The sequence below is a fragment of the Bufo gargarizans genome, chromosome 2 (genome assembly GCF_014858855.1).
Source record: "Bufo gargarizans isolate SCDJY-AF-19 chromosome 2, ASM1485885v1, whole genome shotgun sequence".
Taxonomy (NCBI): domain Eukaryota; kingdom Metazoa; phylum Chordata; class Amphibia; order Anura; family Bufonidae; genus Bufo; species Bufo gargarizans.
The window spans coordinates 560,052,582-560,076,331 of record NC_058081.1 but is presented as its reverse complement, the minus strand read 5'-3'; the positions used below and the strand labels follow the sequence as shown (position 1 = coordinate 560,076,331).

At 44.6% G+C, this 23,750-nt stretch overlaps 1 protein-coding gene across 3 annotated transcripts in view; it reads right to left on the bottom strand.

Annotated features, from left to right (window-relative positions):
• Positions 1 to 23,750, bottom strand: part of LOC122928623 (sodium-dependent neutral amino acid transporter B(0)AT2-like) — a 123,768-nt gene that overhangs the window by 67,802 nt on the left and 32,216 nt on the right. Inside the window, exon 1 of one of the 3 annotated variants that reach the window (XM_044281637.1) lies at positions 2,667 to 2,787. The exons of 1 other annotated variant lie outside the window; for it this stretch is intronic. The gene's annotated coding sequence lies outside the window, so the exon portion shown is untranslated. Of the gene's footprint in view, positions 1 to 2,666; positions 2,788 to 23,750 lie in introns of those variants that run through there. One more of the 3 variants, XM_044281636.1, reaches the window with a different exon arrangement.

Here is a 23,750-nt window from a genome sequence, read left to right as displayed (position 1 = left end):
TGACCGTCCGATGCGGATCACGGACCCCATTCAAGTGAATGGGTCCGTGATCTGCATGCGGGTGCCTGTGCATTGCGGAAGGCACGGAGCCCTTGCGTTCGTGGGCATGAGCCCTAATACAGATTCCCGATTCCAAGAAATCAGCACAAAAACTGGATTAATGTGGCGGTATAAGGCCTCATGCACACGACTGCATGTATTTCGTAAAAAATACGGATGACATCCGTGTGCATTCCATATTTTGCGGAACGGAACAGCTGGCCCTTCATAGAACAGTACTATTCTTGTCCGTAATGCGGACAATAATAGGACACGGTTTTTTTTTGTGAAACGGAAATACGGACATACGGAAACGGAATGTACACGGAGTAACGTCCATTTTTTTTGCGGACCCATTGAAATGAATGGTTTCGTATACTGGCCGCAAAAAAAAAAAAACACGGAAAGAAAATACGGTTGTGTGCATAAGGTCTAAGGAAGAGAAAGGTGTGGTTCGAGTAGTTTTTAAGCCCCCCCCCCCCCCCCCATGCCCAATCACTACCCTCAGCTCTGTCAAATAATCTGGTTAATATGGAAATGTGGCATGATAACTCCACTGACAAGCTGTGGTCGCAATCATATTACTATAGATTAGATTAAAGTAGAATATTGCTCCCTATCGCCACTAGTGTAATCCTATGGTAGTTCGCAACCCTTAATATTAGAGTGAACCTACACTAATAGACGGCTCATATAAAATTCTCTATGGTTCTATGAATCCGTCTGCAGAATACAGACTGCCACCTGCTCTATGGGGCAGCTTCCATAATAGGTACTCGTTTGGGATTACTATTTAGGCAAACCTTAAAGGGCTTCTGTCACCCCACTAAAGTGATTTTTTTTTTTGGGGCTGGTGAAATTAGTTATATTGCGATATATCACAATATAATTGTGTCACTTACTTTGATCCAGCAGTTTCTGCAAAAAACAAAGTTTTATAATATGTAAATTCGGTCTCTAACAGCAAGTAGGGCGGCTACTTGCTGCTAGCTGCTGCAGAAATCCGCCCCCTCGTCGTGTTGATTGACAGGGCCAGCCAGGATCTCCTCCTCCGGCCGGCCCTGTCGGCATTTCAAAAATCGCGCGCCTCTGTTGATTCGGCGCAGGCGCTCTGAGATGAGGAGGCTCGTCTCCTCAGCACTCCCTCAGTGCGCCTGCGCCGATGACGTCTTCTATTTCGGTTTCGCTGGCCCTGTCAATCAACACGACGAGGGGGCGGATTTCTGCAGCAGCTACCAGCAAGTAGCCGCCCTACTTGCTGTTAGAGACCGAATTTACATAATATAAAACTTCGTTTTTTGCAGAAACTGCTGGATCAAAGTAAGTAACACAATTATATTGTGATATATCGCAATATAACTAATTTCACCAGCCCCAAAAAAAAAAATCACTTTAGTGGGGTGACAGAAGCCCTTTAATATAAGAGAACCTACACTAGAAGACGGTGCCATAGTTCTCCTATGAATCCGCTTACAGAATACAGACTGCCACCTGCTCTGTAAGGACAGCGTCCATGCTTTACTTTCAGGAGACTCCAGATGGTATACTAGGTATACATTAGGAATAAGTAACGTAAGTGCACGGACGAATCTACGCTACAAACCAGCGGCTTATATAACTATGCCCTAAAGCGATCATCTACTTTGCTATGACTGAGAATTCCTGGTCAGCCCCAGCCTTCCTAGAAACCGTCCAATGTGTACAGTAACCTGCTCCAAGCCACCGACCATCTCCCCTACAAACCCTTGAACGCGACACATGACCAAAAAGAACGCACCGTCCCTATGAGAAGACGATAACATGAACACCCCGGCCATTACTACAGATATGAGGGACAGCGCAACCTTGTCTGGGACTCCCACAGGAGACTGGAATGTAAATAACGTTCCCTATCGTACGCCACAATAACCGGACTACATAAAACACATGGATCCTATGTAACACCCCACGATGTTGAGAAACTACTACTCTCAGTATGCTCAGACAGCTTCAACAATGCAGTGAATGCTGGCTCTGCACATCAACCTCTCTGTCACCTGATATTTTGCGATGGATCAAACGGGATGTATTTTACATGTCATCCCTGAGATAAGCGGCGTCGGGGGAATTCTAGCAGACGATTATCTCCCTCCTATAGAAACAGCATAATAGGGGGTGTCAGAGAAGGTCAGTCATTTACAAATACCTATAAAAGTACCGCAACATACGTCACGACAACATAATACCCTGTGCAATATTGAGAGAAAAACGTAACCATCTATTTCTCCATCGTTCAATAAAGTTTTCCTTAAATAAAAAATAAATAAAGGCGGCTGCATAAATAATGTCAGCCCCATATGTAGGAGGCACAAAAAATTAGAAATAAAAAATTATGTATATTTATTAGTAACTTTAGGACAGCCCGTAACCTAGCAACAGCGACACTCCTGCACAAGTGACCACAGTAAGGGGACCAGCAGGACCCCCCTGACATGGACACGTCACAGCACTCACCAGTCACGTCCTAAAATAGCATAAAGCTAAATGTAACCCACTGCCCCTGGGCAGCCCCTTCCCTACCGCCACATGCTTTCTTTGACAGCACATCAGTTGTTACTGTCAGCCAGGTACTGTAGTAGTATACGTACCTGTCAGGTACCCGTGTTATTATCAGTGGGGAAAATGATCTGTACGCAACCCGCCAGACCTCCAGAGTAATGACAGAAGAACACGCGTGGAGAATATGCTACGAACACTAGAGAACCGGCTCCCACGGTCCCGCCTCCGTTTGTTGTCTCCATTGCCACTATATGCGAAGCGCCGGGGTCTACGGTAAGATGGCGCCCGCTCAACCATAGGTTATTGCATCAGCCAAATCTTATTGGAGAATGAGTCCTCACCCTGAAGACAGCGTGTGCCAGGGCAGCCACGTGTCAACCTGCGGCTCTGCTGGTCCCTCTTTTCATCTGTGGCACGAGGGTATATTTGGGGTCTGGTGACAGGACTGCAGGGACACCTTCACTGTAGAGAGATGCATCAGGCTGCACCCTTTATTTCAGGTTGCTGTGGGGCAGAATTATCATGAAGGCATGTGAATCAGGACTGTCGGGGTGCATTCACACACTGTGGATTTTATTGCAGGATTTCCCAGAAAATCTTTTGTTGTAGAATTTTAGTGAAAATCAGTTCTATTCGTGTGAATGGAGCAGCAGCAAGCACATGGATTTCTACAAGCCCCATATAGGTGACTGTAACGTGTGAAGAGTACACCAGTATCTTAACTCCCCACCCCCAATTTCATAGTAAGCAAAGAGGCAAACCACACCACTGCGTTTTTTTATTTTTTTGCGTTAAAGGGGTTTTCCAGGATTTTAATATTGATGAGCTATCATCAGGGTAGGTCATCAAAGTCAGATCGTCAGGGGGGTCAGTCACGCCTGCTGATAAGCTGTATGAAGAGATGGCGCGTGCAGTGCGCACATGCTGTCTCCCGTGTCTCTTCCTGCTAGAGATGCAGCAGCAACTAGCAGGAAGGGAAATGGGAACTCCTCATACAGCTGATCGGCCAAGTGTCGGACCCCCAGCGATCTGACATTGATGACCTAAGGATAGATCATCAATATTAAAAGCCCAGAAAACCCCCTCATGACCCTGCCATATTTTACCTTAGAGGGGTTGTCCGGTAAATTGCTCAGGGCAAAGGCATTTTTTGGAGATCCGGTGAAGTCCCGGGGCTCTCCACGGGCCTGGCAGGATGCCTGGTGTCGTCACCGGCACTGATGGGCGGGATTTAGCGCTGCCCTAGCCAGCAAAAACGGCTAGGGCAGCGCTAAAGCCCGCCCATCAGAGCTGGTGACGCCACCGAATACACTGCCGGGCGGAAGTTTCCTCCCGGCAGTGTGTTATTGAAAACAAAAGAGACCTTGCCCTGCGCGATTTAGCGCAGGGCAAGGGAGCACATCGGAGCAAAAGATGCTCCGATGCTAGCCTCAGGGGGCTGGCTAGTAAGGGTATGTCCGGGTTCACCTCTGTACCCGGACAACCCCTTCAAGGACCAGGCCATTTTTTTGCAAATCTCACTTTATGTGGTGATAACTTTAAAACGCTTTTACTTATCCAGGCCATTCTGAGATTGTTTTCTCATCACATATTGTACTTCATGACACTGGTAAAATTGAGTTAAAAAATTCATTTTTATTTATAAAAAAAATACCAAATTTACAAAAGATTTTGAAAAATTAGCAAATTTACAAATTTCAATTTCTCAACTTTTATAATAGATAGTGATACCTCCAAAAATAGTTATTACTTTACATTTCCCATATGTCTACTACATGTTTAGATCATTTTGGGAATGCCATTTTATTTTTTGGGGATGTTAAAAGGCTTAGAAGTTTAGAAGCAAATCTTGAAATTTTTCAGAAAATTTCTAAAACCCACTTTTTAAGGCCCAGTTCAGGTCTGAAGTCACTTTGTGAGGCTTACATAGTAGAAACCACCCAAAAATGACCCCATTTTAGAAACTACACCCCTCAAGGTATTCAAAACTGATTTTACAAACTTTGTTAACCCTTAAAGCGAACCTTTCACCTGCATTTCACTTAATAAACTATCAAAAGTACCTTATAGATTATCCTCATTGTGTTATCATACAGTCTTGTCCGTCTTTTCTGCCATGTATATGCATGAAAAAATCGCCTTATAAAGTACTCTACTACAGCTCCACAAGTCACGATAGAAGTCAAGGGGGTAGCCCTTTCCTCACTCCAGGCTGTAACTCCCCTGCCCTAACCCCGCCTCTATGCAGTCTAATTGACACCCGGCTCAGTCGCCAGGACCGCGCTTGTACAGGCGGCGCATGCGCTGTTGGCCTCAGTAGCAGCGTGATCCCGTCTTATCGCGCGGACTCAAGCACCGATCCTGTAACTGAATTCAGTTACAGGATCGCACTTGAGTCCGCGATTCAGTTACAGGATCGCGCTTGAGTCCGCGCAATAGACGGGATCGCGCTGCTACTGAGGCCGACGGCGCATGCTCCACCTGCACAAGCGCGGTCCCGGCGACTGAGCCGGGTGTCAATTAGACTGCATAGAGGCGGGGTTAGGGCAGAGGAGTTACAGCCTGGAGTGAGGGAAGGGCTACCGTTTTTATTTAGTTTTGGCACCGTTTTTATTTTTTGTTATTTACAACGTTCATCTGACAGGTTAGATCATGTGGTATTTTTATAGAGCAGGTTGTTACGGACGCGACAATACCAAATATGTTCACTCTGAATGGGCCCTGTTTAGACCCTCGGGATATATACCAAAAAGAACTGTGCCGGTCAATGACTGGAAAATCCCTGTAGGGGTCCTACCTATAAATTTAAAACAATAACTTTATTAATGCCATTAAAACACCAACCTATACTAACTGAAATTTAAACTATCAGGCTTGATACAGGGAATTAGCGATGCTCTATTATCGATCACGGAGCCTTATCACAGCATGCTCCTAGAGTATTTCTTGCATGGGTGGGCAAGGATACTATGTGGCTTGATGCCACAGACGTGACCCGATGGGTCTGTCAGTGTTTTTGATGGCCCTGTGTTATACAAATATTATCTTCCTGGATGACCCTGTGTGTGTTGGATAGAAAGGAGCTTGTGCTTCCTACTATTACTAGTCTTTCAATATGCACGTGTATACGCACGTTAGTGCGAAAATAGGGGTGACCCTATTAGGTTACGCTCCCTAATATTCAATACACTCTCTACTATCACACACACATGGACCTGCCCACTGCAACACCACTTGATGAACACGGTCCCTCTTGCACACTGGGAACTTGCACTCTCATGCGTACTCTATGTTCTGTGTGTGGCTACTATTTCTGAGCCACTATACACACACAGTACATAGGGTACGCATGAGTGTGCAAGTTCCCAGTGTGTAAGAGGGACCGTGTTTATCTGGTCCTTAAAAAGTGGGTTTTGGAAATTTTCCTAAAAATTTTAAGAATTGCTTCTAAAATCCTAAGCCTTGTAATGTCCTAAAAAATAAAATGACATTTCCAAAATGATGCCTACATAAATTAGACATATGGGGAATGTTAAGTAATAAATGTTTTAAAAGCAGAAAAATTGAAATTGAGAAAATTGAGAATTTTTCAAAATTTTTAGTAAATTTGGGATTATTTTGGAAATAAATGAAATATATCGACTCAAATTTACCACTGTCATGAAGTACAATGTGTCATGGGAATTTTTTTTTCAGAATGGCTTGATAAGTAAAAGCGTTCCAAAGTTATTACCACATAAATTGACACATGTCAGATTTGCAAAATTAGGCTCTGTCAGGAAGGGGGAACTGGCCCAGATGTGAAGTGGTTAATGGAAGCCTTCTCACTCCAAGACCATTCAAGTGATCTAAAGGACTTGGATCTTAGCACCAACTCCCTTCCTAGGCAGCGGAGCCTCGGTTTGCTTTGGTATTTAAAGGCAGACACATTCACCTTCCAAATCGGCAAGCAAGATAAGCCCAGAGGAGTTCTGTCTACCATAAACAGCTTATATGATCCCCTGGGATTTGTAGCGCCTGTTACCATCCAAGGTAAAATTATGCTAAGGGACTTCACCACAGAGACGTCCGATTGGGATGATCCACTTCCTCTGGAGAAAAAGGACCTGTGGACAGGTTGGAAGAAGTCTCTAGAAGCTTTGACCAGCCTTCATGTGGCAAGACCATATGTTTCTGTGCCATCAACTAAAGTTAAGATGCAAAGACTGTATATCTTCTGTGATGCGTCAGTTAAGGCAATTGCTGCCGTAGGATACCTAAAGACCATTGACGTCATAGAACAATGGATTATAGGAATATAGGATTTGTCATGAGCCAGACCAAACTGGCGCCACTCCGCGAACACATGATACTTAGACTGGAACTCTGCACTGCTGTGCTTGCAGTGGAGTTTGGCTGAACTTATAACTTCTGGAATGAACCTGGAAGTCAAGTTTTACACGGACAGCAAGGTATTCCTAGGATATATCTGCAACTAAACCAGACGTCTATGTCTGCAATCTGGTGCTAAGGATCAGGAGATCCACTTGTACTAAACATTGGCAATACATGTGTACACAGCATAATCCTGCGGACCACGCAGATCCGTCGCACCAAGCCACCTTAAAGACACAACATGGTTTATGGGTCCTGCATTCCTGTAACGTTCAACGTCTTGTAACATCGGATTCGACACATTCGAATTGGTAGACCCAGATGCCGATGAAGAAATCCAACCTGAAGTATCTGCTCTATGCACAGTGACTTCGAACCACCAACGCAAATCGTATCGCTTTGGCAGGCTCTCCACCTGGATGTTGCTCTTTTGTGCTATAGCCTGTGTAGTTCATACAGCTCAGACATTACCTGTGAGCCAGAATCCCTGCAAAGGTTGTCATTACTGCGAACATGCCTTTACCGCTCCTATCCTGAAAAGGTCCAAGAACATAATAATTTGCACAATACAACGTGAATGTTATACTAAGGAAATAGACTGCCTCAGCAAAAGCCAAACAGTCTCCAAAGACAACACTTTGGAAAAGCTTGGTCCCACCATTTACCAAAATGGGTTGCTAGAAAGAAGGATTCAGTGGTGGAGTCTGACGCCAGGCGGGGAGTGTTCTGCCTCCAGCAGAGGGAGATTAATTTCAGATCACGTCTACCATATTTTTCGCTTTATGAGACGCAAAAGTAGGGGGAAAATCGCCGTGCGTCTTATAAAGCATATACTTCGCTGGCCGCTATGCTGCATAGCGCGACCAGCGAAGTATCAGTGTGGAGGGAGGAGGCGGGGACACTCATGGCGGGGCCCGGTGCAGTGACTCTACTCTAATACACCGGGCCTCGCAATTGTTAAGTACATTCAATCCGATCCATATCTTAATGTATACCGCACTGTTCTGTACTTACTGTAGTACCGTATGTATAGCATTAAGACGGCCCAGACCGGCAGCTCCCTCGGTCATGCGCCGCCTGCCGCAGCTCCCTTCTCATGCGCCGCCTGCCTGTTCATTCATAAAGTGAGATAAGCAGGCAGGCGGCGCATGAGGAGGGAGCTGCGGCAGGAGGGGCAGGCGGCGCATGAGATCCACAGATCCCCCATAACAGTGCGTCATCTACAGATCCCCTATAACAGTGCGTCATCCACAGATCCCCTATAACAGTGCGTCATCCACAGATCCCTCATGACGGTGCGGCATCCACAGACCATCATTAGTTCAAAACCTACCAAAAGCACACCTTTTGGTTCAAAATATTTTTTTCTTATTTTCCTCCTCAAAAAACTAGGTGCGTCTTATCATAAGGTGCGTCTTATAAAGCAAAAAATACGGTATTTTCTTTCTAATTCATTCTGCTGCAATTTCTGTATTCCTGTAGTTGTTAGGTAACAGCACCATCTAGCGGTGGTAAAAATGTATTGCACCTTGTTTTCTTGTTAATAAAGATTATTGTTTTAGGGGAGGTGCAAGGCATTCTGGGAAGGAGAAACCCAGTCTTCAGTCTACATACAGACTACAGGACATCAGCAAAGCTGTTCCATGCAGTTCTCCTTTTTAAACTCCACCATCTTTGTGCAAGTATATCTGGTGAGTGACATCCACCTTGTTTCAGGGACATTGTGTTATGCAGAGCTGTTTAGCTAGGTATAAGGGGCACTCAGGGAGTTAGCTAGCCATGCAATCTATGTATAGGCAGCCATTTTGGACATATGCCCAGTGTTAATGTAATGTTATAATACATGTTGTTCTATGCTTCTGCTAATAGGCACAACTGAATGGAGTTAAGTAGTGAGTGGACACCAGTCACGATTTCCAGCTGCATCCGTACAGACGCCATGGCACCTTGACGCGGTTGAGGCTAGAAATTGCAGTCATATGAACTGCAGCATGGCCTCCCATTGAAAATGGGAGGTGGATTCTGTGTGGCCACCAGCAGATTTTTGCGTAGAATCTGCTCCAAGTTCCGCTGGCAAAATACTCTGTGTGAAAGGGGCCTTACAGTCTAAAACTAGGCCAGTTTCATCACAGTGGCTGGTAAATCTGGCGCACTTCTAGATGGTGAAGTCTTACTTTACTCCACATATTTGTTGACGTAGTTTAAGCCAAACCTCCACTGTCAAGCAGGTTGTGAAGAGGGAAGAAAACTAGATTAAGGGAATCAGTTTTATGGTCTCGTAACCATATCCGTTTTTTTTTTACGTCCGCAAAACACAGATACTGGCCATGTGCATCCCACATTTTCCCTTCCACGGTTCCTGCAGTATGTTACAAATGACTATTATTTTATAAAAAAAAAAAAAAGAAGGAAAACAGGCAATCACCAACTGGATTTTGAATTAAAATGTACAGAAATCAAAGTAATATCCCCATTGAATCATAAGAGGAACAAGCTGCACTTCACAAGCAGGAAGAACACGTGATCTATCCCTGCATCACATGATCAGCTCTAAAACCATGTGAGACGCCGTCTGTGTAGGGGGACCCGCTATACGAATCCATCGGGGACAGAGAAGCAGTGCCGCCCAGAGAAACAAGGACGGGTGAGTGGCTGTGCAGCGGGTGGGACGCCCCCGCCACCAGCCAGTATACAAAAGGGTCTCTTGTGGGTAGAGACTTAATAACTAACTAACCAATATACTCACCACGGAACTCTACATATTATCCTGTGGAACACATCAACCTGTTTTTTCTGTCGACATAGAAATGTTATCTATATATATTCAGCCTATATGTATCCAGCAAATCGGAGATTATACTAACAGGAATGACATAAGTACTCATTTCAGACGGATTTCCTGCCATAAGAATTAAGCTACTAATACTAACATACTAACTGGGCAGACGTATTTATATTATTGATCGGATGAATATACCAAACTGACACTCTATAACATAGAGACTATAACCATACCTCTCTCAACAAAGGGAAGGTCATACCTACGTATGGTGGATCAAATTGACACTTTTTCAGTTTTTTGGGACAAACCTTTTTTTTACCTATTTTTGAAAATATATTTTTATGTACTCAGCTTTCAGAGATTTTATGTACTCAGCATTTATTTCATGCACAATATCTTATGCATTTAGCTCTCAATTTTGTACCCATCTACTAAGCATTTATAATTTATGGTGAATGTACTCAGCATTTTTTGCACAATATTTTATGTATTCAGCTCTCGATTATGTACTCAGCTACCAAGCACTCATAATTCATAGTGAAAATATAGGCACAACATCTAGATTTTAGGTGGTATATATTTGATATATTTCCGCTAAAATTTGAAGTACTATTTGTTTACTGTTAATATGCACGTATTTAAAACGTTATCACAATGTACATGTACTGATTTGTGATCCACAGCCGAGAGACAAGAAATTGCCTCTCTTAGCCAGTGATCATAAAAAGGCAGTCGTTCTATATGTTATATTTTAATTTTAATTCTATGTGGAAAGTATAATAAAGATATCTGTACATTTTAATTCAAAATCCAGATGGTGAGTGCCTGTTTGCCCATTCAACTTTAATAGGTCCGTGATCTGTCCGCACTGCAAAAAAATTGAACAAGTTCTTTTTTTTTGCGGTGCTGAGGCACGGACAGAAACACCACGGAAGCACTCCGTAGTGCTTCTGTGCGGTTCCGATCCGTGCTTCCATTTCGCATCTCCTTGATAGCGGACCCATTCAAGTGATGCGGAGTGCACATGGGCCGGTGCCCCTGTATTGCGAACCCGCAATACGGGCACACAACGTTCGTGTTCAATAGAGGCCTAAGACAACTTATTCTATCCACAGGATAGGGTATAAATGTCTGATCAGTGGGATCTGATTGCTGGGCTCCTGCCAATCACAGGAATAATGGCCCATTCTCATGTTTGAATGGTGTGAAGGTCATGCATGTATTCTTTCCGCTCCATTCATCTCTAGGAAGCTTTTGGAGATCGCTAAGTACAAGTGCTTGGCTGTCTCCAGCAGCTGTCTCATGATCTTCGGGGGTCCAACTGCTGGGGCCCCTGCCAATCCTGAGATAGGGGATAAGTTGTCCTAATGGGACAACCCTTTAAAAAGTATACAGTCTCTAAATCTTGGATGTGACGTTCTATAAATAATAAAGGGAGGTTAGTGTGAGAGACATTAGTTTTCTTACTCACTTCTGGCAAATGTGAGGAGTGACCTTACAATTTTCGAGAACATTTACTTATCGCTCAGCGTAGATCATAGTACAAGCAAAGCCATAATTCTGTTTGCTTTTTGACACTGGAACATCAAATAACAGAATAATACTTCCTAATGCTGCAACCTTATGTACACAGAAACCGTATGATCACTGGCAGAATGGTTCTCTTTATAACCATGCCAGGTTTAATAGTAGAATTCTTACACTCTATTTCCAGTAGTCCGTACAGTATCTTTTAGCACACAAGTTAGAAAAGGAAAGTGCAGAGGCTAATGGCCGCATGAAACCAGAGCTCCTGCACCCAACGACACTGACTCAGCGCACAGTCTTCATTGACGATTTATTCAAAGTCCTAGCTTACCTCTCTTCCGCATGATGACCAGGGGGAAAATAACTAGGTAGCAGCAGGGCAAGCTGGAATTCTATTTCAACCAGGAAAAGTCGAGAGAGGAGTCCGGGCATAGTACCCCAGCATCCGAGCATGGATCACAGAACATAATTGGAGGCGGCCTCACCAAAAACCGCTTCGAGCACGCAGCGGACCCCCAGAAGACTCCCACCCCAGCCAGACGCAGAGGAAAATACAAGGCCTCCGAGACAGAGCAATCAGCGCCCGGAGGGACGAGGTCCTGACCACGCAGAGTGTTCACCCACGTGGCAGGCACCATTTTTATCTTCTACCAGAAGCCCAGAGAAGCAGAGACCATGACTCCTGACTCCCTCTGGTTCCCCTCAGTTGGTGAGTGAACACTTCATCCCCGCTGAGCCCACCTATTCAGCTCCAAATCTGGAACAATTCCAGACTTTGCCCCAACCCGCCTCGGGCACCTTCATTAAGGGCATGCTGCTGGAGGTGAGCAAATCCCTCCATGCAGACCTTCAATCATGGCTGGGCCCAATTCAGTTCACTATACAGGGAATAATACCCAGAGTTTCCCATATGGAAGAAAAATGGAAGCGTTTGCATCATCCTATAATAACCTTGTGGATGCACACAATGACCTTTCTGGGTATTTAGAAAAGATGAAGGCAAAGATTAATGATCTTAAAGACAGATCCCGCAGGAATAATATTAAATTCCAAGGCATCCCTGAGGAAATCCCTAATGTGGAACTCAAACAATACCTCTGTTCACTTTTCCAGGCCCTCTTGCCCTCCATCTGGACTCACGATATGGTCATAGACAGGGCTCACAGGGTCCCCAGACCCGAGTCACCTTCCTGCCACAGTACCTAGGGATGTCCTTGCGAGGATTAATTTCTTTCATATAAAGGAGCAACTCCTAGAGGCATCCAGGAATAATGGGGCCCTCCCAGCACCCTATCAACCCATCAAGCTGTTTGCGGACCTATCTACCATCACCTTGAAACAGCGGCGTCAATTGGCCCCAATTACACTCTCCCTAAGAGAGCATAAGATAGCTTACCTTTGGGCTTTTATCCTCCTGGAACATTGATATTGCAAAATTCCAGAAAGAGACTTCGCAAGATCCTCACGTTCCCCAAGAATGGCACCTGGTAAAAGCTAGAAAAGGCACTAGTCATTGAAGACCGAATGAAGCTCCAAATTGGGTGAACATGTACATGGATGACACCCTCAGAAGTTCTGTTAAGTGCCTTAGCACTTTTGATGTTGACTGTTCCCAAATGTTTGGGGCAACCATTTGCATTGCGTAATTACCACTATTTAATTTGGTTTTATTTGCTTTTTTCTGCTATTCCTTTTCTTGTTTTTCAGTATGATCTCCCACACTCTCAGCTGCATGATCCTATCCAATGGAATCGAAGGGAGGGCCTTGATCCTAGGGGAGCCCGAAACGTCTTATGTGGAATTCTGGAATGTCAGGTTAAACTTTCTTTATTTTTTCGATGGTTCTTAAGATCATCTCTCTAAATGTCAGAGATCCTAACAACCCTCCAAAAAGAGCCTTTCTATGGCAAGAAGCCCTAAACCTCAAATGCGACATGTTATGTGCCCAAGAATCGCACCTTATAGCAAAAGACAGTCATAGAATTCATCACCCCAAATTTCGAGTAGTTATACCATCTCACTTTGTTTAAAAGCAAAGAGGGGTACTCCTAGCTTTTAGGGATACAGACAACATTATTGGCAAAGCAGGAAGCTATATTGTCCAAGTCTGCTCTATCAACAATGTTAAGTATACTATTGTGGTGCTATATGCACCCAATACTCACCAAACTAAATTTACGAAAAAACTTTCCAGAAGAGTACATGGGCGTTCTCAGAAGAACTCTTCGATGTTTGACGAATTCAGCACCCTCAGGAAAGAGACTATACGTATTTTTCTATAGCCCACTGTAACTGATCTCCTGGCACCCTGACTGGGTACCTCCGTCGATAGATGCTCCTAGCGCTTCCCGAGGACTCCAAGCACTCCACTTGACACCGTAAGGCTACTTTCACACTAGCGTTCGTCGGTCCGCTCGTGAGCTCCGTTTGAAGGGGCTCACGAGCGGACCCGAACGCAGCCGTCCAGCCCTGATGCAGTCTGAATGGAGCGGATCCGCTCAGACTGCATCAGTCTGGCGGCGTTCAGCCTCCGCTCCGCTCGCCTCCGCACGGACAGGCGGACAGCTGAACGCTGCTTGCAGCGTTCGGGTGTCCGCCTGGCCGTGCGGAGGCGTGCGGATCCGTCCAGACTTACAATGTAAGTCAATGGGGACGGATCCGTTTGAAGATGCCACAATATGGCTCAATCTTCAGGCGGATCCGTCCCCCATTGACTTTACATTGAAAGTCTGGACGGATCCGTACGAGGCTATTTTCACACTTAGCTGTTATATGCTAAAATAATGCAGACGGATCCGTTCTGAACGGAGCCTCAGTCTGCATTATTATGATCGGATCCGTTCAGAACGGATCCGATCGAACGCTAGTGTGAAAGTAGCCTAAGCACTGCAGACCCCATGAACCGCCGAAGCTTGGTTGAGGTCTCACCGTCTCCTACCCACCCTGGACCTACGACAAGGCTCCAGTGGGTGAACCTCTCCTAAATCCAGAGAGCAGGAACAGCTCTTACAAGAGCTAATAGTATAGCCAGTAGAGTATAGCAAATCTTCAGTGTATAGCAATCCCCAGCGTCGATCAGTTACCCAAACACCAGCCTCAACATGATGAAGGGCAAAACAGGGACTCTTTATTGAACACACAAGCATTGACTTATACACATTTTCTAACAAGGTTACCACCCACAGGGTTTTGTAAAAACAACCAATAACCACGTACAATACACTCAGACACTCCCACACAAAATCCTCCCCTCTGCCTGTGATATAATTACCTCACACAATGGGTTCTGTCCTGGAGACAACCGAGGAGTAAGTCAATTATCTCTCAGGACAAAGGGAAATCGCCAATACACACGTGGGGACAATAGGACAGACATCACTACTCAAATATACAATGTCCCACCCTTTACAGTACACATAGACATTTAACATATCCCAAAATGGCACGAATTAGACCAGGGATTCAAAAGTTTGTAAAAGTCCTTTGTGAACAAAGAAAGCCTGGCTGATGAGAGGCCCGATAATCCGGGGGCAAGAGGCAGGTAGCCAGGCTTCTCCACCACCCAGTGGCGAGGTTGGTTTTGTCACACCCACCATACCTATTCCCGCATAGACATGTTTATGGTTTCCAGATCCTTACTTCCATTAGTTTCAGATACCTCCATTGGACTAATCAAATGGTCTGATCACGCTAACATTACAAGAATCTCATGCGTCGCCAAATCCTTCTCTCTGGCGAACACATTTCTGATGTCTCACCCAACATATAAAGCTGAGCTCGAAGCAGCCCTATGTGAATACTTCCAGCTCAATACAGGATCGGTAACATGCCCATTAATATTATGGGCTGCCCACAAGGCATTCATCAGAGGGGTTTTCATTAAATTAGGCAATGCAGCAAAAAAAGCCAGGGACTTTGAAACCAAAAATAAGACCACCCCATTATTCTCAGATCTCCAACTAAAAGACTGCCTCCTTTACAGATATGAACAAAATTTACAGAAAAGCAAAGCTAGATATTACCCTCAAAATAATAAAGCAGGTAGACTGTTAGCCCAACGAGTGAAGTCCCAGAGAATAAAATCTAAAATCTCATACATCCGATCTTCTGCAGATAACTCAAGGATCTTAGATCCCCAGTGTATAGCTGATAGCTTCAGAGATTACTACTCATCTTTCTATAACTTAAAATCCTCTCCAGAATCCCCCCACGAGTCACCAGCGAACATTGAGGCTTTTTTGAATAGCCCCGACCTCCCACATATCTCACATGAACAATCGGAATGCTTGAGTGCATTCCATAATAGAACTTCAGAAAATAATAACCTCTCTTCCACTCCAGAAAGTTCCAGGACCAGATGGTCTCTCTAATAGCTATTACAAGACCTTTAGCAACATTCTCCTCCCTTTTATGCAAGACGCGTTGCAGACGGGATTCTCCAATGGTTCCTTCCCCTCCGAAATGTTATCAGCAGTCATAGTCACCATCCCGAAGTCAGAGAAACCACCGGACACCCTGCAAAACTTTAGGCCCATCTCCCTATTAAATACGGACATTAAAATATACGCCAAAGCTTTAGCCAACCGCCTAGCACCCATTCTACCTTCAATAATTGACAGTGAACCAATCTGGCTTTGTCAAGGACAGACAGATTATAGGAAACACAAGTAGGGTAATGAATATAGTAGACTTTGTTGAGAGAACAGGGTCGGAAGCAGTATTGGTCACTCTAGATGCCAAAAAGGCTTTTGACCGTATAAATTGGTCTTTTGCATTCTCTGTGCTTCAAATAATGGGTTTATGTGGCCCATTCTTGGGAGCAGTCAAAGCACTATATAGTAACCCCTCGGCTCGGGTATTTGTAAATAATGCTTTATCATCACCATTTATAATCACCAATGGCACCAGACAAGGATGCCCCCTTTCTCCCCTCTATCCTCTCCATTGAACCTTTAGCTCAGGCTGTCTGTAACTCGTAACAAGTCAAAGGTATAGACATAGGAGGTTTGCAATATTTCTCCCAGTGATGGAGGATAAGAGGTCAAAACTCTCACTATATGCGGACGACGTAATTCTGACACTCAGTTCTCCGGACACCTCCTTACCTGCAGTATTTGAAATCATTCAGAAATATGGCACCCACTCCTTTTACAAAATAAATGAAAATAAATCACAAGCCCTCCCCATCAATATAATATCCTCCTCTTTGGAAAATCTCCAATCCAGATTTAATTTAGATTGGCAATCAGATTGCATCCAATATCTTGGCACTAAAGTTACCAACAAAACAAAGCTCCTATATCGTCTCAACTTTCTTCCTCTGCTTGAGGAAATAGAAAAGGAACTGCTCCAATGCAATAAACAAGAATTGTCTTGGGTAGGACGCATAGCAACGTTTCAGATGTTAACCCTTACAAAAATCTTATACATGTTTCGGACAGTACCTATCTCTGTACCTTCCTCCTTTTTTTTACCTCACCAATAAACTACTCAACTCTTTTATATGGTCCCCTACACGACCACGTATAGCCTGCAAACTGCTGAATAAATTCAGAAGGGTAGAGGGTTTGGGTCTTCCCAATATACACGATTACTACATTGCTCCACATATGAGTTTCCTGAGAGAGTGGTGGAGGGGAGACCTCCAACATCATTGGATCCATATAGAGACAGCCATTTCTCCAGGTCGAAACCTCAAAGCTTTACTCATAGCAGCCCTAGACCCTTCACACTCTCTCGAGACTCTCCCGAGCTTTCCCTCAATCTCAGTATGGAAAACCTTTCACTCTAAAACCCCAAAAACATGCTTTTCGACTAGGTCATTTGCCCCACTGGAGACACTATCCCTTTTCATCCCCGACCTTGATGTAACGACTTGGTCCTCCAAAGGCTTGTCATCAATTGCATCTCTTTTCCAAGAGGCTCAACTGAAGCAGTTCTCCTCCTTACACGATCAGTATGCAATTTCTCATAAGGATTTCTATAAATACCTCAGAATCCGCCATCTCTTTCAGACAAGAGACCCCTTTAATGTTCTTGTCTGTAAAGAGGTGTTTGATCTCTGGAACACTTTATGTCAATCATCTAGTGGGTTAAGGCCATTTTATGCTATGCTAAATTCTAAGCATACATTTGGAAATCCGCTCCATTTCTAACATGGGAAAAAGAACTGGGTAGGGAATTCCCTGCTTACAGCTGGACCTTTTCATTTTGTTTTATATCTAAAGTGTTTACTAGTGTATCCCACTATGAAGCTGCTATGAAAACAATGCTTAGATGGTACCTCACTCCTGATAGATTTATCCTGGCTCCTCTCACTTGTGTTGGAGGGGCTGTGGGAGTAGGGGATCCCTTCTTCATATCCTATGGTCATGCCCCGCATCCCAACTTCTATGGAAGGGCAGTTTTGACCTCTTATCCTCCATCACTGGGAGAAATATTGCAAACCATTATAAGACATGTTCTATTATCCACCAAATTGGTATTAACAAGATATTGTAAGAGCCCTACTCCCCCCCCCCCCCCCCCCTCTACAGGAGGTGATAGAAGCGGTGAATACCTCATGTGCATATGAAAAAATGTTAGCTTACATAAACCGATCTTATCCCAAATTCGACACTGTCTGGAATACATGGCTGTCCTATACCTACGCAGTTATTCCTAGTAAATAAAACTCATTGCATTCCTCCCGTGCAGCTGGGAGTATATTGCCCTGAGAGTGTATTGCTCTGAGATTATATTGTATTGTTTTGTTAGATTATTATGTTTTGGCATTGTGGTCTTTTTTATTTTCTCCTTATATTCTTAGACATGTCTGTCAATCCTAGTGATACCCCTCGTGCTGAAATATCCCCCCAACTCGCGCTACATTTAACTTCAGCATAATGTTAACTCTTCATACATTCAAATACTAAAATGTAGCACCAGTTTCATTTGTTAAATGGTCAAAACAACCTGGACGGTTATTGTCTTAGCTATTGATGTAAGAATATTGATAGACATAATGCTTCTTTCTTTCTGTATGATACTCTTAAATAATCCAATAAAAAAACTATTGTTCTAGAAAAGGAGAGTGCACCACAAAAACAAAATCCTAATACAAAATCCTATACACCAACTGAGCTAACCTGACCAATTTCACAGTACAATTCAGATAATCCATCAGGTCCTAAATTATCATAAAATTGAAACCAGAAACCTACAGTATATCAAATAAATAGTTATATAGATATCAGATACAATAGAAATTGATAGACGCAAAAGATGGAAAAAAATACTGTATGTACATATTAGGGTGGGTTCACATTGTGTTCTTCCCATCCTTTTGAAGGGGTTATCCAACGTGTAAAACATCTCCCCCCAATGCCCGGGCCCCTCATATAAATGCTAGGGAGCAGGAGCTACACGGGTGCCGGAGAGCAGGGTAAGTACCATCTATATGAGGGGCCTGGGCATTGGGGGGGATGTTTTACACGTTGGACATCCCCTTTAACATATTTAAAAACCGTATATGTTAAACGGATGACTCAGAGTGATGCTATGCAGTGGCATCCCTTCACCATAGAGTTCCATTGTAAAAAAAAGTATACTTTTTGTTACCTGACTTTCTTCTAACGTATACGTCAAATGGCAAAAAACGTGATGTAAACCCACCCTTAGATACATGAAAGAGTATTCTAGTTTCTGCAAATAAGTTATTCATTGTATAATCATGATTGTATAATCATAATCATTGTATATACAAGTTATACAAGAGATAGATGAATTATAGATAATAGATAGATAGTGTGACACAGTGAGAGGTTTGGTCTGGGAAGACAAGTATTTTCCTCCCAGCATGTGCTGCTGGGCTGATTTACAGCCAGGTGAAGTCAAATACCAGACTGGATTTTAAGTGCCAGTCCGGGTTTTGGCAGCACATGGCTGTCTTTAAATAGGCAGCTGGGCTCAGAAGCCATGTCTGTGTGCTGGGATCTGAGGACTGTGCTGGGCTGGAGAACTGAGACCCGTATGTCAGGGAAACAGATGCCTCAAGCCTGTATGTGGACTTTCTGACACAGAACTGCCACCAAGTTGACTTTTTGTTATATTAACTTGCCATTGAGTGTGAAGTAACACCAACACTGCAAAAGTGACGTTTTGTTTTTGGCACCATGTGTGAATAAACACTGAAGTTTGAATTACGAACTTGTATTTTGCCTCTGTATTGCGCCCGCTTATCCTAACTACCAGAGCGAATCCCCACAATAGATAAATAGAATGCATTAGAAAAATCTTAAGACCCTTTCACCTTTTTCATATTTTTCTTATATTGCGGCATCAAAACAAAATTCCCCATCACTCTGCATTCAATACCCCAGAGTAAGAAAGTGAAAACAGAATTTTTGAAATGTTTGCATTTTTTTTAAAGGAAAAACAAAAATTTTACATGGACATAAGTATTCAGACCCTTTGCTATGCTACTTGAAGTTTAGCTATGGGGTCCTCCCATTTCTCTTGATCATCTTTGAGATGTTTCTACAGTTTGATTGGAGTCTAACTGTGGTAAATTCAGTTGATTGGACATGATTTGGAAAGACACAGCCCTGCCTATACAAGGTCTAACAGCTGACAATGCATATCAGAGCAAAAACCAAGGATTAAAGAACTGCATGTAGAGCTAAGAGACTGTGTGGATGCACAGATCTGGAGAAGTATGCAAAAAATTCTGCTGCACAGAAAGTTCCTAAGCGCACCGTGGCCGCCATAATTCTTAAAGGGAGTCTGTCACCTCCATATGGCCATATACAGTGCTTACATGGCTCTGTAGCACACCTATACAGGATTGTAACGGTACCTTTGTTCTTTTCTTTACACTTGCACCAGCAGGAAAAACTAAGTTTTATTCATATGCAAATGAGCACTCGCAAGTGTGTAGGTGCCCAGGCTGCTCTGCCTTCTTTTCACTTTACTCCTCCCCAGCCTCTTCTACCGATGAGGCAAGAGACTTCGAGGGCGGGCAAAGGCAGAGGCTTGGGAGGAGTAAAGTGAATAGAAGGCAGAGCAGCCTGGGCACCTACACACTGAACGCCGCCCCTGGGCACTTGCAAGTGCTCACTTGCATATCAATTAAACTTCGTTTTTCCTGCTGGTGCAAGTCTAAAGAAAAGAACAAAGGTACCGTTACAATCCGGTATAGGTGTGCTACAGAGCCACGTAAGCACTATATATGGCCATATGGAGGTGACAGACTCCCTTTAAATGGAAGAAGTTTGGAACAACCAGTACTCTCTAGAGTTGGCTGCCATATCAAACTAAGTAATCGGGGGAGAAGGGCCTTGGTAAAAGAGGTAACAAATAACCCAATCTACACTTGGGCTGAGCTACAAAGATCCTGTGTGCAGATGGGAGAAACTTCCAGAATCAACCATCAATGCAGAAATTCACCAATCTGGGCTTCATGGCAGAATGGCCAGAAAAAAGCCTCTCCTCAGTAAAAGGAAGCCCAAAAAGCACCTAGAAGACTCTCAGACAGTGAGAAACAAGATTCTGTAGTATGATGAAACCAGAATTTTTGGCCTCAATTCTAAGCATCAACTCTGAAGGAAAACAGGCATTGCTCCTCACTTACCCAATACCATCTCTACAGTGAAGCATGGAGGTGGCAGCATGATGCTGTGGAGGTGTTTATCAGCGTCTGGAACAGGGTGACTGGTCAGAGTTGAGGGAAATCTGAATTGAGAAAAGTATAGAAATACTGTACTTGATCCAGTGTGTTCTGGACCTCAGATTAGGCTGAAGGTTCACCTTACAAGACAACACTCTAAGTGACTCTAAGCACACAGCCGAGACAACACAGAAGTGTCTTAGGGACAACTCTGTGAATGTCCTTGAGTGGCCGAGCCAGAGCCCTGACTTGAACCCAATCGAACATTTCTGGAGAGACCTGAAAATGGCTATTTACCAATGGTCCCCATCTAAACTGACAGAGCTTGAGAGGATCTGCAGAGAAGAACAGCAGAAAATCCCCAAATGTAGGTGTGCAAATCTTGTGGCATCATACCCAAGAAGACTGGAAGCTGTAATTACTGCCAAAAGTGCTCCAACTAACTACTGAGTAAGGCCTCATGCACATGACTGTAGCTTCGGTCCGCATCCAATCCACGTTTTTTGCAGATCAGATGTGGACCCATTCATGTCAAAGGGGCTGCAAAAGATGCGGACAGCACACTGTGTACTGTCCGCATCTATATGTCCATTTCATAGCACCGCAAAAAATATATAACATATCCTATTGTTTGTTTTACAGAGTAGACATTTCTAACAGAGAACATGACATGGCAGGTATCCGTGTTTTGCGGATCTAAAAGTTGCCGACTGCAAAATGGATATGGCCGTGTGCATACGGCCTAAAAAGTCTGAAAAATTATGAATAATTTTATTTTATCCTTTTCAATAACTTAGACATTCTGTTTTCACTTTCTCATTATGGGGTATTAAGTGCAGAATGATGGGGGGGAAACAACCTTTTTTATGTTAGGACAAGGCCACAACATAACAAAATTTTAAAAAGTGAAAGGGTCTGAACACCTTCCAAATGCATTGTAGATAAGGAGATAGACAGACATCAGTGGTGGCCATGCTTGTACACTATAGGAAAAAGTGTTGGCCTCTCTAGTGGCCGAGACCACAGGAGTTCACATACAATAGGCTGGTCCTTTTTTCCTATAGTGTGCAAGCACGACCACCGCTGATGGATTGCAGGGTGGTTGTAACCATGGAAATGAGCAATGTATAATGTGATGGAAATATGAACCAGCCAGCAAAGGAAGCAATATGGACAATCACAATACATTAGTAAGAGACTTGTATTAACTTCCTCTACATAATAAATGTTATTTGCTGAAGTGACACAACCCCTTTAAAGAGGTTGTCCACTCTGGATAACCTCCTTTCTCACCCCCATATTCATTGGGGGACACAGAGACCATGGGTATAGCTATGTCCTCTAGGAGGCGTTGAGCTGTTAGCTCCTCCCCTGGCAGCTAAACCCCCTCCAGCCTGGAGAGAGAGCTTCAGTTTTTTCTAGTGCTCTGCAGGGATCTCCTGAAGATTTTTTATTTTAGTTTATTTTTTTCCTTCTTTTTCAGTTGGGAAAACAGTGGACGCCTCGCCTCCCTGTTCTCCCGGGGTCGAGTTGTGCCAGTGCCGGTCACCCGCACTGCTGCCTTCCCCACAGAAGACAAGGTGGACCAGGGCAGCCTCGCTCCCCTGCATCCCGCCAGCCAAGGGGTCACCCATCCAAGCCCCCTTTTCCAGCGTCCTGCCACTACAGTGCCAGTAGCTGAAGGGGTGACCCTGCTGGATCAGAGGAGGGGTAAAATGGCGGCAGGAAAGAGAAGAGAGGTGAGTACACGGGACTAGGTGAGTATTTAACCCTCTGGGTTCGTCCCCCCTCCCTCTTGGTGGCAATAGTCTGCGACCAGACAGGGCTTCAGCATAGCCCAGCACCCCTGAAGCATTCCCCTCTGGCACAGGCCGTTTGGTTGATTGAGTGGAGGACATTGGGGGTTAATAGGTGCGGTATGCATTACTTGCGCCAAATTAGGTGGACTATGTAACTCCCTAGTGCTAATTCCGTATTAACATGCAGGAAGCGGAGCACAGCTCCCGCTCACCGACAAGGTGGCATTTACCCTTCTCCACCCCTTCGGGAGCGGACACCGGGCGCGTTGCTCCTAAGGGGGTTAACTACCCTGCGTTTGGCCGGCACCGCTTCGGTGCTCCGGACACGATTTTTCAAAAAATTTGGTGGCCAGCAGGGCAGACATTCACACATGCTGAGTAGTCTCCGCTCCCCGACACCTCCCATATTTACACCCCTTGGAGCGTACGCCGTAGCGCCGCTCCAGAAGGGGTTAACTGCAGCAAGATCGGCCGTGCACCGCATCGGTGCTCCGGCCTGCGCCTTCTCTGCCCGACCCCTGCTATGAACGGCTCTGCTGGCGGGGTGACGCCCCCATTCAGTCCGGCCAGTCTGTGACACGGCCGGTGCAGCATTCGGTGGGGGGGAAGGCAATCTCTGAAAAGCTGCGCTGGGGGTGGGGGGCGCACTCTGGCGCAAATTATTCCCGCCCTTCTCCCCCTCCCCCAGTCGCCTGCTGAGCCACTGCCTTAACCCTTCATGGCCACCCACCATTCTTAGGCCGGCACCTGATTATCTGGGGCCCTTCCCCTAAGTGCACTGTACATGAGTGGAGGATTTAACACCTCCAGCTTCCTAGTTTAAAAAATAAATAAATAATAATAAAGGACATGTCCGTCCATACGGGTCCCCCTTCTCAGCCACACTCGCATAGTTCCCAATACCGCCTCCAGGCCGTTTGGTTGATGATTCTCCACATGCGCAATCCAGTGACGAACCCCTGCAGGATCCAATCCGTCCTCCGGGGCCGTTTGGTTGATGATTTTCCACCTGGCTAATCCAGTGACAGACCGATGCAGGATTCCA